This window comes from Sminthopsis crassicaudata, chromosome 3, assembly GCF_048593235.1.
Source record: "Sminthopsis crassicaudata isolate SCR6 chromosome 3, ASM4859323v1, whole genome shotgun sequence".
Classification (NCBI taxonomy): domain Eukaryota; kingdom Metazoa; phylum Chordata; class Mammalia; order Dasyuromorphia; family Dasyuridae; genus Sminthopsis; species Sminthopsis crassicaudata.
The window spans coordinates 478,728,077-478,745,953 of NC_133619.1; the positions used below are offsets into that span (position 1 = coordinate 478,728,077).

The 17,877-nt window shown below is 38.9% G+C and overlaps 1 long non-coding RNA gene across 1 annotated transcript; it reads right to left on the reverse strand.

Moving 5' to 3' along the window:
* Positions 1-2,592: 2,592 nt before the first annotated feature.
* On the reverse strand, positions 2,593-4,549 carry LOC141559702 (uncharacterized). Its single transcript, XR_012487530.1, has 2 exons — positions 3,890-4,549; positions 2,593-3,796 (listed from the first exon to the last, which is right to left on the reverse strand). It is a non-coding gene; the product is annotated as an uncharacterized LOC141559702 (long non-coding RNA).
* Between the last annotated feature and the right edge of the window lie 13,328 nt (positions 4,550-17,877).

Here is a 17,877-nt window from a genome sequence, read left to right on the forward strand (position 1 = left end):
TGGCAATGATTCTTTAAGACCTGTTTTAAAGTAGGCCAAAAGTTCACTCTCCTTGGCCAGTTGGTCCAAATTATTATCTTGACAGTCAAGATTTTTCTTAATATGAGTGAGAAATATTAAGTTAGTACTACTTGTGTTAAAGAACTTTTGCTTTGTTGGATGGGAGGGAAGGAAGAAAGGACATGTGTCCAATTCTCTTGTAAATTATTTGGATTAGCTTTTGAGTGATTCTCCTTAACGGACATTCATTCTGCATAGCCTTTCAAATCCCACAGCTCTCAGGCTCAGGGTGTATACTCTATCCTCCTTTTACTTTTCTGGCTCCTCCTCTTCCTCTTTCATTTATTTATTTATTTTTAACAGAAGAGTTATATAAACAAATATTATGACAGTTGCATACATCATGCTAACTTTCTTCTTGGACTTCTACGTCATGAAGTGATGAATTAATTTACAGAGGAAGGAGTATAGGTGACCTTTTGGCTCATGTATTCCTGGGAGCAGCAGATGTAAATTTTTGCAAAGTGAAATTTTTGTCACTAACCACAGTGGATAAAGAAAGGCCATGTTAATTAGCTGCAGTTTGCTCTGCAGCAAAATCCTTACCTCACAAATCTTATCTTCAAATTACACTCCTCAACTATATTACATAAACTGACTTTCTCTGTAAAGAAATGATTCCTAAATCTTACATCAACCACCCACATGACCACACACACATACAATTATTACAAACAAAAAGAGCTCAAGACTTTCAAGCAATAAAATTATCTTTATATAAAAGTTAGATCATAGCTCTTCAGCCTTTTCTTGGTAAGGAGGAAATCTAGACATCTAGTACAGCTAAAGGTTTCAATCCTTGGTTTAGTTTTTCCTCTTAGAACAGGATCTTTTTTCTAATTATTCACTTGTTATCTCAGAACCTTCAGCATCACCAGTCTGCTATCTTAACACTTTGTGTCTGAAGTATAACAATAATAGGTTTTATGCAAGTGATAGTTGATAAATTCTCTTCCAACTCTAGTAAAGCAAACAGTGAGAAACAATGTAGGAGCCACCACTACTGTTGTGCAAACACACAATCTCTTGTTGTGGGGCACTTAAATAATTTCAATTTATTGATGATTAGTGGAATCAGTGACAAGTATTAAGTGTCTAAGCAACAGATTAGGGGCTATTTGAAAGCCAGGACTATAGTCACTTACAAGTCTGCTATGACACTTAGAGTGTTATTCCACATTGTGATAATCTATATCATCTGTGGGAAAGGGGGAAAAAAAAACCTGTAAAGGATAAGGGCTCAATTCTTTTACCATGACTGGGAATCCCTTTAGTAGAGCTAAGTTAAGGTGTGTTCATAGCACTGAAAATGAAAAGAAACAAAGGATGCATACTGAATCCAGGGAATATTTTACAAGAAAAATAACAATGGAGTTACAGGTGCTTGCAGGAGCAAAGAAGAAAAAGATCAGTTATCTGGATTCCACAAAAAAGTCAAGATGGTAAATATTTCCCAAACCATTTTAGTAAAGAGAAAAGAACTATAAATTGGGGGGAGGAGGAGGTTGGTAGCAGGGCTTTTACCAGTGTTAGAAATACACATAATTTCATGAACTAGATTGAGATTACTATGATCTGAAAACTAAAGGATGAAAAAAAAGTTGTTTATCCTTACCTATCCTTACATGTTCAGATAGGAACAATGTTCCATTAATTGCTTAAAATTCAATAATACCTACACATCTTAAGTATATTATTTTTACTGTCTCAAAATAGATTGAACTAAATTACAGTAGGATGACCTTTCCATCATGAAAAGCAAATTGGTATTATATCCCACAAAGTCACTCAACTATTCAAACCTTTTGACTCTCTGATACCATTAATAGGTTTATATCATTTCCTTAAAGAAATCAGACTATGGGAAAGGACTCATGTACAAAAAGATAACAGCACCACTCTTTTGTCTAAAAAGAAAAAAAAAGCTGGAAACAATATGGAAACAATTAGATAATTGGTGAGCAAATTTTGGCATATAAGCACAATAGCATATGCTTACAGCTAAGAAATGAGGAAAGGATTCAGAGAAATCTAGCAGGACTTGTATGAACTGATGCAGTGTCAACTTAACAAAACGCCAGGGGAATAGCTTAAATGTGTACTACAATATTGAAAGACTAGAGAATACATCAATTCAATGTACAATTCCATCTCCAGAAGATGTAATGAAGCATGTTTCTCATCTCTTGGTCAAGAGGTAATTAGACTGTGTGTACACAAAGAAATATAGATTTCTACAGACAACCAATAAAACCCATTTATTTTGCTTGACTATTTATTTGTTACAAGGGAGGGCTCTTATTTGGAGGGGAGGAGAAGGAAGAGAATGTGGTACATTAGTAATAGTGATTCAAAAAAAAGAGAGAGAGAGAGAAATATCAACAAAGCGCCTCAAAATTACACAGAATCAACCTAAAGAAAGTTCACAAGAGCAAGAAGTATTGGTACTGCCATGTTCAATTTGATAAATATTTTTTATTTTTTTTTGATAAATATTTTTAAAAAACACAGTTGAATGTGTTGTATTCATTCTTTTGTTGTTGTTGTTCTTTGTTTACGGGAGTGTTCATGTTTGTTGATGACTGTCAAGTTCAGTAATTCAAGTTCAATATTCAATAAGAATAATTAATTAAAATTAAATATCTCACATTTCCTTTTTTGGTAGGGGGAGTCATACTCCTTGGACAGAAATCTGAAGAACATTCCCATTAAAGGAGAAACACGGCGTTCAGGCAGTGCTGTAGTGTCTGAGTCCCACTTTGTCATGGAATAGCTGTGTGTGCCAGTCAGTTTCCATTGAGAATGTTTCTTTGTCCAACAAACGGAACTAAAGACCGGCACGGGAGCCCTCAGAGGGTTAGAAGGCTGTTGTGAGGGAGCATTGGAAGGCATGCTGTTTGTCTTTGCAGGGCTGGTCGTGAAATCTTGTTTCTTCAGCTTGACTATACATTATGGACCAGCTCTACCCTGCAGTTCTCATTCCTGTGATTCTTGGCAATATGTGCGGTTAGGACAGAGAGGGTCCTAGGATCACACCATCAGAGGACCACTCGTCCAATCTCCTCATTTTGTTGAGACTAGAATCCCTACAGTCCCCAGGAGGGAAGCTGGGGCCACTCACAGCCTCATCCCACTGCCCATAGGCAGAAGAGCCTTGCCTGCTCCGTTTCTGACCTAGGTTTATTCATGGGTAATCCGGTGGTCCCCAGAGCTCCCCAGACTGGTGAGGAATTCTGTGCAAACAGCGAGTTGCAGCTCTCTGCGCTCAGAACTCCGGAGCGTGACCTTCCCAGTAACGAGAACCACGAGCCTGCCTACTACATCCTATCATCTTACAAAGGGAGAAACTGAGGCACAGAACGGCATCCACCATCATACAAGTGGCAGGCCTTAGTCTCTGAGGGGGAAGTAACAGAGTGGTTACACTTTCTGACACCTCAGGCTCCCCTCACCCTCAATCTACTCCTAACCTTTTATTGCCCCCCAGTGTTAATCCCTTTTTAAAAAATGCTCTGTGATATGTATACATGCACACATTAAGTAATCATGTCTCTTTCTTTGTGACCCCATTCGGCGGATTCCTGGCAAAGATACTGGAATGGTTCGCATTTCCTTCTTCAGCTCATTTTACAGATCTGGAAACTGAGGCAAGCAGTATTAAATGACTTGCCCAGGGTTACACAGCTGTTGGTGTCTCCTTCAACTCAGGGCCTCCTGACTCCACTGCGCCACCTACCTGTCAGATACATACACACATATAAATGCGTGGAGAAAGCAAAAAAAAAAAAAAGGTGAATGATCACAATGCAGTTGCATTTACCGAGCATACCTACGAAACTGAAAGCATTTGCTTACAAATAGAAAGATTGGCTCTGCTCAGGAACTGCTTCTTCCTCAAAGAGCGCACTCTTCCTTTCCCACTTTCTGCTGGCATTCGGTTTGCGGGCCAGCCCGGTGACATGCCGGACTTTCCTTAGCTGCCCCGTCTGGCTTTGTGCGCTGTTCTCCTCAGCGATCTTCTCAGGAGGGCCGGAGAGCTTACTCTTCCTCTGCACAGTTTACATGCACGGCCACGCTTCCCGGACATCTGAGACGGGGAAGATGCCGCGGTCCCCGCGGGCTCTCGTTTGGAACGTCCGCGTCTGCTCCGAGCAAGCCGAAGTGCTCAGGGCCGCCTAGTAACTCGCGTTTGTTGGTATTTTAACTACTGAGATTTATTTTTCTTTTCCCAGGGGAAATCCAGAACTCTCCTTTTCCTTGTCAAAAGGCCCTCAAAGCTGTGGCTTTCAGCTCTGGCTTCCAACTCTTTCCCTCAGCAAAACGGCAGCACTCATTCTCTCTAACTTTTCCCGGGCCCAGCCAGTGACTGAGCCCTCGCTGTCTCCGGTGCTCTCCAGGATTCTGGGGATTTCCACAATAGCTACGGGATATCTAAATACTATTGACTTTGGGCAGATCGCGTACACTTCTCCCAAAGAATCTGCAATCTGGGGAGATCGTCCTGAGGGCGCATTACAGGTCTAGTGAGGAGGAAGAGGAGGAGGAGGAGGAGGAGGAGGAGGAGAAGGAGGAGGAGGAGGAGGAGGAGGAGGAGGAGGAGGAGGAGGGAAAAAAGAAAGACACGATCAAGCTTTCTGCGCCTCCACCTCGCCTTTTACAGATAAGCGCTAGGAGATTCCGGGGGCGTGTGTGTGTGTGTGTGTGTGTGTGTGTGTGTGTGTGTGTGTGTGTGTGTGTGTGTGTGTGTGTGTGTGTGTGTGTGTGTGTGTGTGAAGCACAACACGGAGGATCACGGAATTCCCAGCAGGTGGCGCTGTAGTCCCAGGCCTTTGAGTAAACCGCGGCAGCTAGTCAGCCTGACCCTCTGAAATCACACCGTTTCTCTCTCCACCTGTAGCGGATGACACAAAAGCCCGCTGGCAGGCGGCTGCGCATGGGGGGACTCTGTTTTTGGTTTCCGCGAGAAGTGAGGATGAGAGTGGGGGATGGTGCGGGGGCAGCCCGGGGTGAGGCTCGCGGTCTGATTTTGCAGCCTAGAAGGTAAAGGAGAAGTTGGAACTTTTCTATCCGGCTTCAGCCGCACCTCTTCCCCGCCGCCTTCAGAGGGCGCTGCGAGGTTTGCGATTGCGGGAGCGGGCGCCTCAGACGGCGGCGGGGCGCCCCGCGCCACTGTGCTTGGGCTTGACGAGGAAGCCTGACTGCAGGAGGTTTTCTGACACCAGACGGATTGTCCAGGAGTCATTTTCCCGACCCGTGAGGGAAGACTTGCTTTTTAAATTGTATTTGTTTATTTGGCTGAGGAGGGAGCGGGAAAATGACCGCAGGGGTTCTTGACTTTTTTGTCTTTGTTCCGTGGACCTCTAAGGGCAGTCCGGCACACTTTATGGAGCCTCTCAGTCTGTTTTTAATCGCATGAAATAAAACATCTAGAATTACAAAAGAAGCCAGTTACGTTGAAATAAAAAAAAAAACAAAAACAAAAAAACCCCACTTCTTAAAAATCCTCTCGTGTTAACAGCCACAGTCTAACTCCGTCACAATGTGGAGCCTTTTTTTTTAGCTGCGGAGAGAACACACTAGCCTGCATTTTCGCTGGGCACGGCCCATTGACCATCAAAAAGTACCAGGGTAGGATCTTTTGATATTCCTCTGCAGTGTTAAATCAGCGATTTCCAGAGGATCGCGGGGGTCCGAGGTTGGCGCCCAGCAGGCTAGCTTGTTATCTTGGCTGAAGAGCCTCGCCCGCTGCCACTCGCTGCGCTTGCATGATTTCCTTTGGTTTTCATGGGTTCCGGGAAATTCCCCCTTCTTCACTCTCTCTATGCTTTCACATTAAGATTGTGGAGATGTGGGAGCTGATACTAGAGTTCTGAGAAAACTGGCTGCGACATCTCACAACAAGGAGACGATTCTTTTTTTTTTTTTTTTTAATTATACTTTTTAATTTTCAAAATACCCGTAACGATAGTTTTCAGCGCTCACTCTTGCAGTCTCGTGTTCTATAATTTTCTTCCTACTTCCCCAAGTAATCCAATACAGGTTAAACATGTGCAATTCTCCGAAACATATTTCCACATTTACCCTGCTGCACAAGAAAAATCAGATCAAAAAGGGAAAAATGAGGAAAAAAAAAAAAAAAACCAGTAAGCCATCAACAACAGCAACAACCAAGGTGAAAATACTAGGTTGTGATCCACACTGAGTCTCCGTAATCTCTCTCTGCGTGCAGATGGCTCTCTCCGCCACAAGGCTATCGGAAATAGCCTAAATCATCTCATTGTTGAAAAGAGCCAAGGAGGAGAAAATCCTTAACTGCAGGGATACTAGAACTCAACCACTAGCATCTCTTCACTGGCTAGTTTTTCTGGAACTCACTATCCCTCTTGACCACGTTTTATGAATCCTGGAGGAGCTCAGTCAGCAAAGACCAGTTGTTATAATTTATAATCATAGGGCAGAGGGATCTCAACCACCTACTAGCAGTTATTTTGATGTTTCAGTATTTTTTAAAGTCTTTCATTTTGAAGGGCATTCTGAATGACCAATTTGAAAAAAATTCTCGACTATATAAGCAGTAGGGTTATGTCTCCCACAGCAAAGAAAGTTGCAAAAGTCAAAAGGAGCGAGCATGCACTTAGTAGTTAATCAGCCACACCAAAGCAGGGCCTTAAAAGGAAGGCCCTGCTTATGAAGCAGAGGCAAGTCATCTGAGACTCAGCACAACTGAGAGCAAAGATTCTTGAATGAAGAGAACTATGCCTCATTCATATAAAATACAATTGTGCAGGATGCCCTAGGTTTGTTGTGATAAAAAGACATACTCATCGGTGAGAATTTTGGAGTCTTAAGGTTATCGTATATTCTCTTCTTTTGTGCATACTTGTTATAATATTGGCTTTAAAATCAAATACTATTTAAAATTTTTACTGCTTCTTTTTTGGGGGGTGGAATTTAAATCACTTTTATTTCCAAATATATTTCTGGCCTGCTCTTATCCAGAAAGATTTTTCTTATAAGAAATAATAAAAAGAAATCAATTAAAAATAACACACATTTTAATTTGAAAGTATAATAACTGATTTACAGGAATAGCTCTCAACCCCAGCATACAGAAAAGAGACAGAAGTATATTTCTTCCTCCCTTCTTATGGACCAAACTTGGTCATCAGAGGTATAAAGCTGTTCAGTTTTATTTTGTTTTGTCTTCTCTATGTTTATTATTGTTGAAATTGCAAATTGTTCTTCTCACTTCTCTTTGCAGTGGTTCATATCAAAGATATTTTTGAAAGTCTTTAAATTTTTTCCAAAATATATTTTGATGGGAATTTAAGTGTTCTTTTATAGGCCATATTTTTTACAATGAAGTTTGACTTTGAAAGCTAATTATTCAAGTGTTCTCATAAATTCCATTTCCCTCCCTCTAAATTACTATTGTTGCTTTTGTTCATCCTTTGGTTCTCAAAAGGATCACTGACATCATAAAAGTGATGTTTTGACTTGTGAGTGGATTGAATTAGAGTAATGAATCCGAGACTATGCAATGAGATGTTAGGAAGTTTCATTTATTTACATTTCAAATTAAATTGTAAAATTTTTGCCTTATTTTTAAAAAATCAGATTATATTGGTAATATAACCTTTCATAGCTCTGCTGCAATAAGTAAATTGGTAGAGTGTGGAGTGATTCTTTCCTTCCTTCTCCTTTAAAAATAATCATTTGGGAGAGTCCTATGATATTTTTTTCCCATGACAAGAAAAAACAAAAAAAACCATAACCAATGAGGAACAATGGCTTTTGAAATCATAGTCATAGGATTATGCAGAACATCCCTTCCAAGAATCTCCTATTGGAGAAAGATAAGAGTTTCCCAAGAGAGAAGGGAGAGTCTGGAGACTGAAAGTCCAGAACAACTTGCAATTTCTTACTCACTCTGGCATATTAATGTATGTGTTCTTTTTTTCTTTAAAAATTAAAAAAAAAAAATGGCTTTTTATTTTCAAAATACATGCAAAGATAGTTTTCAACATTCACCCTTGCAAAACCTTGTGTTCCAAATTTTTCTCCCTCCCTTCCCCCATTCCCCTCCCCTAGATAACAAATGAGCCTATATATGTTAAACAAAGCCTGTGTTCTTAATGATGGTAGTGGCGGGGTATCCATGACTTGTTTAAAAATAATTTGATAACTACATTTCAACATAGTTGGTTTATTTTGGAATCCCGTGTAAATTTTTTTGGTATTGGAACTTCAATTCTGCAATTAAAAATTCAATTCTACAAACTTCACTAAACTGGCATGGAACTATGTCCATAGCACATAAAGAGGGTAAAGAACCTCTGCCTGAGTTGACTAGAGATAAGCGGAAATAAGAGGGGACACAGTTTGGAGCATAAAGAAATAAAAATAAAGATTAGAGAGCAGTTAAAATTAAGAAATAATCAACTGAGAACTCTCATGTTTTTTTACATACCCCTCCAGGAATTAATTTGCATTAGTATTTAGTTTTGTAACTTGGAACAGGAAATGCAATATGGCATAAAGATATAAGGCCAGTCTCATAACTTCGAAGACCAAGTCTTGCCTTTGATACATGTCATGACTGTCATGAATGGATGAAATATGTCCCATATGTAATTCTGTTTTACTCAGTGACCCAAGAAATTATCCAAGACTATGAATTAAAGGCTATTTGTTAGCTCTCATCAGTAGAACAAGTTTCCACACTGGAAATTCTCCACACTGACTAAATTGTTGTTCCAGACAAAAAAAGTCATAAACATCTGGAGCTAATGCTAGTGCCGACCTCACAGGGTTACTGTGAAGATCAAATGAGAAAATAGGTAAACATCAAGTTTCTATAAAAATGCTATTATTATGAAAATATTAATTCAATAAACAATTATTAAATGCAAGGCACTGAGTTAGGCACAAAGATGAATTCAGTCAATAAACATTTATTAAGTGCCTATTATGTGCCTGTTCTGGGCTAATTAAAGATAGAAAGGCAAAAGAGTCACCTAATCTCAAACCACTGTCAATCCAATGAGAAAACATTCAAACAACTACATACAGAATAATCAACAGGGGGAAGGTGTGCTAAAAAACTTCTTGAAAAGGTAAGATTTTATCTGGGACTTGAAGGAAGCTGAAGGTAGGAAGCAAAGATGAGAGATAGGGGAAGGGAGGGGGAGAGAAAGAGAGGGAGACAGGGAGGGAGGGGGAAGGAGAGGAGGAGGGGAGGAAGGGAGAAAGGAAGGAGGGAAAGAGAGGGAGAGGGAGGGAGGGAAAGAAAAGAGAGAGGGAGAGAGAGACAGGGAGGAAAGGACAGAGAGAGGGAGGGAGGAGAGGGAGAGGGAGGTAAAGAAAGGGAGGGAGAAGAGGGAGAGGGAAAGAGAGAGGAAGGGAGGGGAGATGGAAGAGGAAAAGAATTCCAGCCCTGGAGAACAATCATTGAAAATGCCTGGTATCTGGAGATGAAGTGTGTTGTGTGAGAAACAGCAAGGGGACCAGTGTCATTGGATTAGAGTACCTAGTTTTATTTGCCCTTCCTTTTCAAAGAGGACCAGTGACTTCAGAGGATGATGTCTTGACTTGTTCAAGAATTGGATTTAAGTGAGACAAAGTTGAACAAAATCAGTCTCATTCTCTCTTCCAGAGTCACCAAACAGATGATTCAGGGTACAGTAGATAACCTTGGAGTCTTCCATGTCTGACCAAACTCTAATCATTCATGCTTCAGCCATCTTCATGGTCATTGAAACAAATTGTTCTCATCCACCCATTCTGCTGGGGAAATTTTCACATGTTCGGGGTAGACACTCTAACTGACCAATAGGTTTGTAAGAAAACTGGAAAGGTAGAAGGCGGCTTTGAATGCCAAACAATATTGAATATTTCTTCCTAGAGGTAATGGGAAACCCCTGGAGGGTTTATTCAGTGGCTGGGAAATGACATGGTCGAACCATATTTTAGGAAAATCATTTTGACAACTAAGTAGAGGATGAACTAGAATGGAGAGAGATTTGAGGTCTATTGCAACAATCTGGCTTGGAGGCAATGAAGGCCTACACTATGATGATAGTTGCACCAGAGGAGAGGAGACATACATGAGAGATGTTACATAAGTAGAAATGATAGAACCTGACAACAGTTGTGAGAGTGAAGTCTCCAAGATGATGTCTGTTTCAAACCTGAGTAAGTGGAAGGATGATGGTGCTCTCAACAGTAAGAAGGGAGTTGGAAAGATGGTAGAGTTTTGGAGAAAGATAATTTATTCAGTTTTTGAACATGTTGAGTTTAAGATATCTATGGGATATCCAGTTCATGAGGGAGATAAGAGCCTTGACTTCAGGAGATAGGTTAAGGCTAGGTAAGATTTGAGAATCATAGCATAAAAATGATAATTGAATTCACAGAAGCTAATGAGATAGGACAGAGCTTAATATAGAGTTTTGGGGGCTATCCACAGTTAGTGAAGATCCAATAAAGGACATATATAGGGAATAAGAGAGCCAGGATAGAGTATTAGAGAAAGAGAGTGTCAATGACAAGGAGATGATCTAACATCAAAAGAATTCAGAGTAGTCAAGAAAGATAAAGATTAAGGGGAAAAAAAGCATTAGATTTGGCAATTAAGAGATCATTGATAACTTTGGAGAGAGCAGTTTCAGATGAATATTGAGGTCAGAAGCTAGATTGAAAAGAAATAAGAAGTGAGAAGAAAGGAAGTCAATGCTTCTATTGTACATAGGTTTTTCAAGGCATTTAACTACAGAGGAAAAAAGAAATAAGCACTATTGGGGATGGATTTATTAAATGAGAGTTTTTCTTTGTCCAGTGATTGCACCACCCAAATAAATCAGGTAGGAAAAACCAAGTGTGGAGTTGGAGAGTTATGTTATGTAGTCAACTTAATTTTTCCTCATTTGTTTAGTGTTGCTTATCTTTCCATCTAATTTGCCATATGACAGTTCTTGGAGGAGACTTTATGAATTTATATGATCTTGAAAAATATTTGGAAGAGATATCCAAAAGCAAAGATCTTGGCTCACTATAGATAAAGGTTAAACTTCAGATAAATTTGGATTTTAAAGCTTTGGAAGCCAGATTAACACATCCCACTATAAAAGCAACTTTTAAATGAAATGACTGCTTGAGAGTGTTTGGGGAAATTTATATGTTTTGGCTTGTATTAGTATCATGCTAATACTGATGAAACTCTTCAAGTAGATCATTGCTTTGGACAACTAGGTCAGCCCTATTGCTGACTGCCTTATTATTAATAAACTTCCCTATCTTCAGCTGGAAGGAAGCTTTTGTCCTCTTCCAACTAGTCTCACAAGCTTGACTTTGACTTTCCAGTTCTGTAGCCATCTCATCTAGGTCTTTCCTAATACTCTCACTTTGAGTAAACTTCCAGCAGTTCCTGGAGCCTTAAATCTCTGAACAAGTAAGTAGGTGATTAATTGTTGTTTTTTTTCCCCAAAGTTTTATAGCCTTCTAGAAACAATGATAGCCTTTCCTGACTTCTACAACTTCCTGTACCTTGGAACAGTTTCTGAAGAAAAGGGCAATAGGAAAAGCATTTAAATAAACATACAATTTAGGCAATTCTTTCCTGTACAAAGAAGAGTTAAACAGTGCTGAAAACTGTTTACTAAAAGGATATATTATTATAGCTCATCCAGGAATAATTCAGAAATCAACTGCTGGTGATCAGGGTACCCTTCATCTTTATTCTTTATGAAGCTCCATAAATTATTTAATAGGGATTAGGCCTGTGGCTTTATTGGCATAGGGAATTCCCTGGTGAACTAACTTCGTTCAGATCTCTGTCAAATTTTTTAAGTCTTTCTTTTCTTTAAAAAAAAATTTAATAATGTTTTATTTTTTCTAATTACATGTAAAGACAATTTTTAAACATTCACTTAAATATTTTTGAGTTCTAAATTTTCTCCTTCCTTCCCTTAACACACCCTATTTAATCAGCAAACAATTTGATATAGGTTATGTATCAACAGAAAATCTTACAGTTATATAGAGCACTGTCAGTGTAGAAATTTCCTTTGATATTTCAGTAGTTCAAGAGATATGAGTTCATCAATGCAAGCCATTCAGATTGTAAGTCATCCAAGAACATTTTCATGAAGTCTTGGATAAAACAATTTATCACTTTAGACCAATGTTTGATAGGTGAGACACCTGTGATAGCATGGATAAAGAAATAGTATTTCACTGGTTGAAAGTCATCACATTTATTTGAAATGGAACGCAAAAGTTGTCAAATCCTGTCCCAAGCAATGGAAATATAAAAAAAGAAAAATCAGTCTCATCTTTCAAAAAACTCACATGATTGGGAGAGAGCACATATCGGAGAGTTCAGCTGCAGAGCAAATGACAAGGTCCAGTAGTCCTGAGGTGAAGTAGCAAGGATGATGACAAAGTTCAAAGGTGTTTAAGATGCATTGTTGATGAGTTATTCCAAAAGCCTTTGGATGGGTGGGGTTTAAGATGAGGCAGTTGTGGGGATGAAAGGGTTCTGCGCTAATCTAATGGGATCTGCCCTACAATACTCCATGGAAGTGATCAGGGTTTGGAAGGAGTTGTGCTCATAAAACAATAGCTGTTACTATTTGTAGTATCTGGTTTATGACTGTCTGGTTTCTTTTTTGAAACACATTTTACTTATGTTTTTTTGGGGGAGGGGAACAAGTCAGCATAAACTCTTCCTTTTTCAGTTGGAGTTCTGGTCTTGGGAAAGCTTACTTTCAAAAACTGATTAAAAAAAAAAAACACCTTATATTTGTAGATACAACCTCTTGAAGCTTCAATTGCCTCATCCATAAAAATCAGAATAAAAATTTCTCCTCTGGCTGCTCTGGCTTTCTCCTAGAAATTTTGTTGTTGTTATTGTTATTTTAACATTTAGCATTTCTATAAGTACTATAAGTGTTTACAAAGTACTTTACAAATATCTCATTTGATCCTTACAATATTGGGAGAATTAGCTGCTTTAATTATAATCATTTTACAGATTAGGGAATTGAGGTATACAGTGGTTACGCAGTGTCACACAGTTTAAAAAGTGTCTGGAGATGGATTATGGAGGTCTTTTCAACTCCAGGGCCACCCGTGTTCTACCCACTGTGCCATCTAATTCTCCTAGAAGTTTTACGATGATCAAATCAGATTATGTATGTGAAAGTGCTCTGTAAACTATGAAGTATTTCATAGGTGTGTGATAAGAAAACTTGGCTCATATCTGTCAGTTGAGGTGTCAAAGGCTGCCTTATCTATCCATCTAAATTCATCATGGACTAGAATTTGGTGACTACAATGCAGAGAGAGACTAATAGAGGAAGAAGCTACTTGCTGGAAGAGTTTCTTAGGATGCTGAGAGGTTAAATGACTCCATTTTAGTTTTAGATGTAGTATGTCAGTCAGGCCTTGACCCAGGTACACTTCAAGGTGATCTCTCCATCTCTCAAGATACAGATAAGAACTTTACTAGATTAACCAAGCCAAGGTTTGAAAGAGCATCCTATTGATTTAAAACAGAAAAAATAAACCAATGGATGTGAAAGCACTAATTCTTTGAATCATTTAGGATTTAAAGTAATAACAACAATAGTAACAAATATATAATAAATTAACAATTAAAATATTAATATATGAAATAATATATAATTTATGCAATTATTATTATAGTTATATTCTATATAATGTATAATATACAATTACATTATATAACAATATGTAAATATTATGTAAAATGTAATAAAGTAATAAAATAATAATAGAATTTATATAGCAAACTTTAAGGTTTGCAATGCACTTTTAAAATATCATCTAATTTTATCCTCATAATGATCCTGGAAAGTAGGTGTTATTATGTCTGATTAACAGATGAGGAAACTGAGACAAATTAAATGACTAGTACAAAGTCAAACAGCTACTGCACAGCTGAAGTAGAATTTTAACTCTGGTGTTCCTGACTGCTCTACTAGGTTATGAAATAGATAAAGCACCTGGCTTTTAGCCAGGAAGATTCCTCTTCTTAAATTCAAATTTGACCTCAGACATTTAGTAGCTATGCAACCCTAGCAAGTCACTTGATTCTGTTTGTCTCAGTTCCTCCTTTATAAAATGAGATCAGAGGGAAATGACAACCATTACAGCATCTCTGCAAAGAAAACCACAAATGGAATCACAAAGAATCAGACACAACTGGAAATTACTAATCAACAACTTCTTGGCTCCAAGTCCATTAAACCTAGTTCAAGAGGATTTTATCCTATGTTACCTAGCTGTGTTTAAACAGTGAGCATTAATAGAACACCAATCCTAAAGTTAGGAGGACCTGAATTCAGATCTGGCCTCAGACACTTAGCACTAGCTGTGTGACACTAAACAAGTCAGTTAGTTAGCTTGTCTCAGTTTTATTGCTTCCAAAAACAAAACAAAAAAAGTAAGTATTAGTCTTATATTCTTTTGGGGGAAGTAGGGTGTGGGGAAAGCAAAGACAATTAAGTGACCTGCCCAGGGTCACACAGTTATTAAATGTTTGAAGGTGAATTTGAATTCAGGTTCTGCGCTCTGTCCACTGTACCACCTAGTTACCCTATTGATTTTATATGCTAAGGCATAAAAGAAATGGAAAAGTGAACAAAAATTAAAAGTCCTTTACTTCCTATTCCATTTTTTACTGCTCTTGTGGAAATCTGGGTGTATGAGGGAATTTTGAGAGTACCCTGTGGGCAAATACTTATTTGTTTTTGAGACAGAAAGAGTTATGACTGGTGATGGAGAGAGGAAGAGAAATTAAACTGATATTACTATGAGGTGCTAAGATGTGGGAAGGGGTATTCTAGAGAATTACAGTTATTAGCATGACTATGCTTTGAAAGCAAAGACATAGTGAGTGACTCTCTAAATGCCTAGATGACCATACTGATACCACAGTTCAGATAATTGAGTAACAAATTCTATTTTTTGGTGGGGTGTAGGGAGGAACTCAAGGGATTCCCCAAATCCAGTGAGATTCCTCTGTAATGTCTGGACTAACTTTCTGGAGGGTTTCTGGACCAGCCCTGGTCTCAGCAGTATAGTCACCATGAGGATAGTCAGGAACAGAGTGGAAAGTCTTTATTCTCACAGTCTGTCTCCTTCACACTCTGTGTATGTCACAATCTGACCCAGTCTTGATCTGAGTGAAGGAGTGCAGGAGGGAGGAGAGCCACCAGGAGGATGGTCAAAGATGGACTGTCCCATTTCCAGTCCTTCTCAGCCCTTATATACCCTATTACAATTCCATCATTACAGTATACTGAGTATGTGTGAACTAGAGAACCATTACATCACCATGCTAAGTACTAAGTATATGTGAACTAGAGAATCATCATCTCATCATTGCCGATGAGTTAACACCTTGTTGTGAGTATCCTTGTTTCAAGTATATTTCTCCAAAGTTCTGGTTCTCCACATTCCTCTACCCTTTTCCAGAATAACTAAGGGATCTTAATGGAATGTCTTATTTGATTATTTATATTTTGAAATATTTGTTATTTCTCTCACATACATTAAGAGTGGCAGATTACATTAAATTGCAGTTATTTGTACTCAAGAATTCTGTGGATGTACATATGAATTCACTCAATAAATATTTTTAAATGCCTCCTAAGTTTATGACAAACAAAAATCAGTCTCTGATCTTAAAGAGGCTATTGATCAATCAATCAATTAGCTAACATTTATTAATGACTGTAACGTGCTCTCCTGGCAGTTACAATTACTAGTCTGTCCTAGACCCACCAGAGCACCTTTGACTACTGTCCTTTGCAGTGTGAGCTCTACCCGGCTCGCCTCCTCTGAGGCCTTCTAAGGTCTCTGGCCACAATCTCTTGAATCTATAGCTTAATAACCGGTAGCGCACTCAAGAACAACCATGTGTAATCTTAAAAGCCTTTATTATACCTACTCACATAATGCCCTAACTGATGCCCTGACTTGTTGGTTCCCGAGTGAACACCTGGTCAGAAGACCCATGTGTTCACTACCAAAACCCTTACCTCTTTTGGCTACCCATCTTGGCTTGGCCACCCAGGCTGGGGAGCCAGGGTGAACAGCACGAGGTTAAAGAGGGCGGTTGCTGCCTGCAGTGGGCTTACATAGGGCCTGTGAGGTCACACACACAGCCAATCAGCGAGAGAGTCACCCATTACAAAACTATCTCAATATGGCCAGGATCCCGCCCAAGGGCAGTCCTAATATCCACAGAAATTACTTCTGGGCCTCAATCTCCCGATGCACTGTGTCCACCCATTTAAAGGGCTCTTACAAATCACCACTGTGTACCAGGCCTTATGCAAGGTGTTAGGGATACAAATACAAAATAATATGGTCCCTTCCCTCAAGCAGATTACATTTTATTGAGGGAATATAGTAAAATATTCACAAATAAATAAACACAACATATGTATGACAAACAAGCATGACATAATCATTTCAGAGAAGAAACCAATAAGGGGGAGAATGGGGAAAGGCCAGAAAGGGAAGCTGATGCTTGAGTTGAGTTTTGGGGAAGCCAATGATTCCCAGAGATACAGGTAAGGCTGAAGAGCATGCCAGACATGAAGAATAGTCTTGCAAAAACTCAGAGAGAGAATATAAAATGTCATGTATGGGTAAAGAGTTAGGGTTTAGGCTGCGTGGTGTAATGACACAAGAACTTGGACCTGCTCCATTTCTGATCTGAGCTGGTTCTCCTTTCCTGAGGCAGCTTGATGGCCTCCATTTCCCATTGGATGATCATATTAGGGCCGGACTTAGGACAATCACCTGGCTTAGCCAATTGCAGCTCAAAGGATGAAGGATTGAGATCCGTAAGCCTTTGACTCCCTGATAGAAGGGAATACAGGCACTTAATAAATGTTTGTGGAAATATATGGTCCTAACATTACTTTATAAGTAACCTACTCTTGAGTGATTACCATTTAGACACAATTGGGCTTCTCTGGACAACTATCACATTCAAGAAGTCATATTTCTACTGGGCTCATCACTCCACTCCTTTCTCATAGAAGAGTTCTTCCAAAATATGCATTTTAATCACATATGAAATATTAAAGTTAAAATACCAACCATATATTGCTTTTGAAAATAATTATGTGATATTCTTTCTACATTCAACCTTACTAGGTTGAACATGGCTGCATGTATTTTGGCTCTTTCTTTATATCCTCTGTTTAGGGAAAATAAGATTAGTCAGTAAATGATCTTTGGGCCAGAGAACTGCCCTATTAGAAGCCAAATACCACCCTATTGTTACCTCCATAAGACCTAGAAGTCCAAACCTTAGAGACTATTAGGCCCATCTGCCGAATTTTATGGGAAGGGAGGGTGGAAGGGAGAAAAGGAAAAAGGATTTATTAAGTGCCTACTGTGTGCCTGGCACTATGTTAAAAGTTTTACAAATTTAACCTTATTTGATCCTCAAAACAACTCTATGAGGAGTTGAGATAATCTAGGCAGACTTGCGTTGGGTCTCACAATTAGAAAGTTTTTGAGATCATATTTGAACTCTAGGGTATTTTGAATTCCACTTAACCTAGCTACCTCAGAGATGTTAAGTGATTTAACTGGTACAACTAGAAATTGAACCCAGGCCTTTTTTCCAAACCCAATAATCTTTCCACTATGCTATGTGTTTCTTCATCATTCAAGAGCAATTTCTCATAGGTTATGCCAAGAGAGCACCAGGTCTGATAGATTCTCCCAATTTGGAGAAGTCCTACTTAGGGTCTGAAGGACAGACTGTCT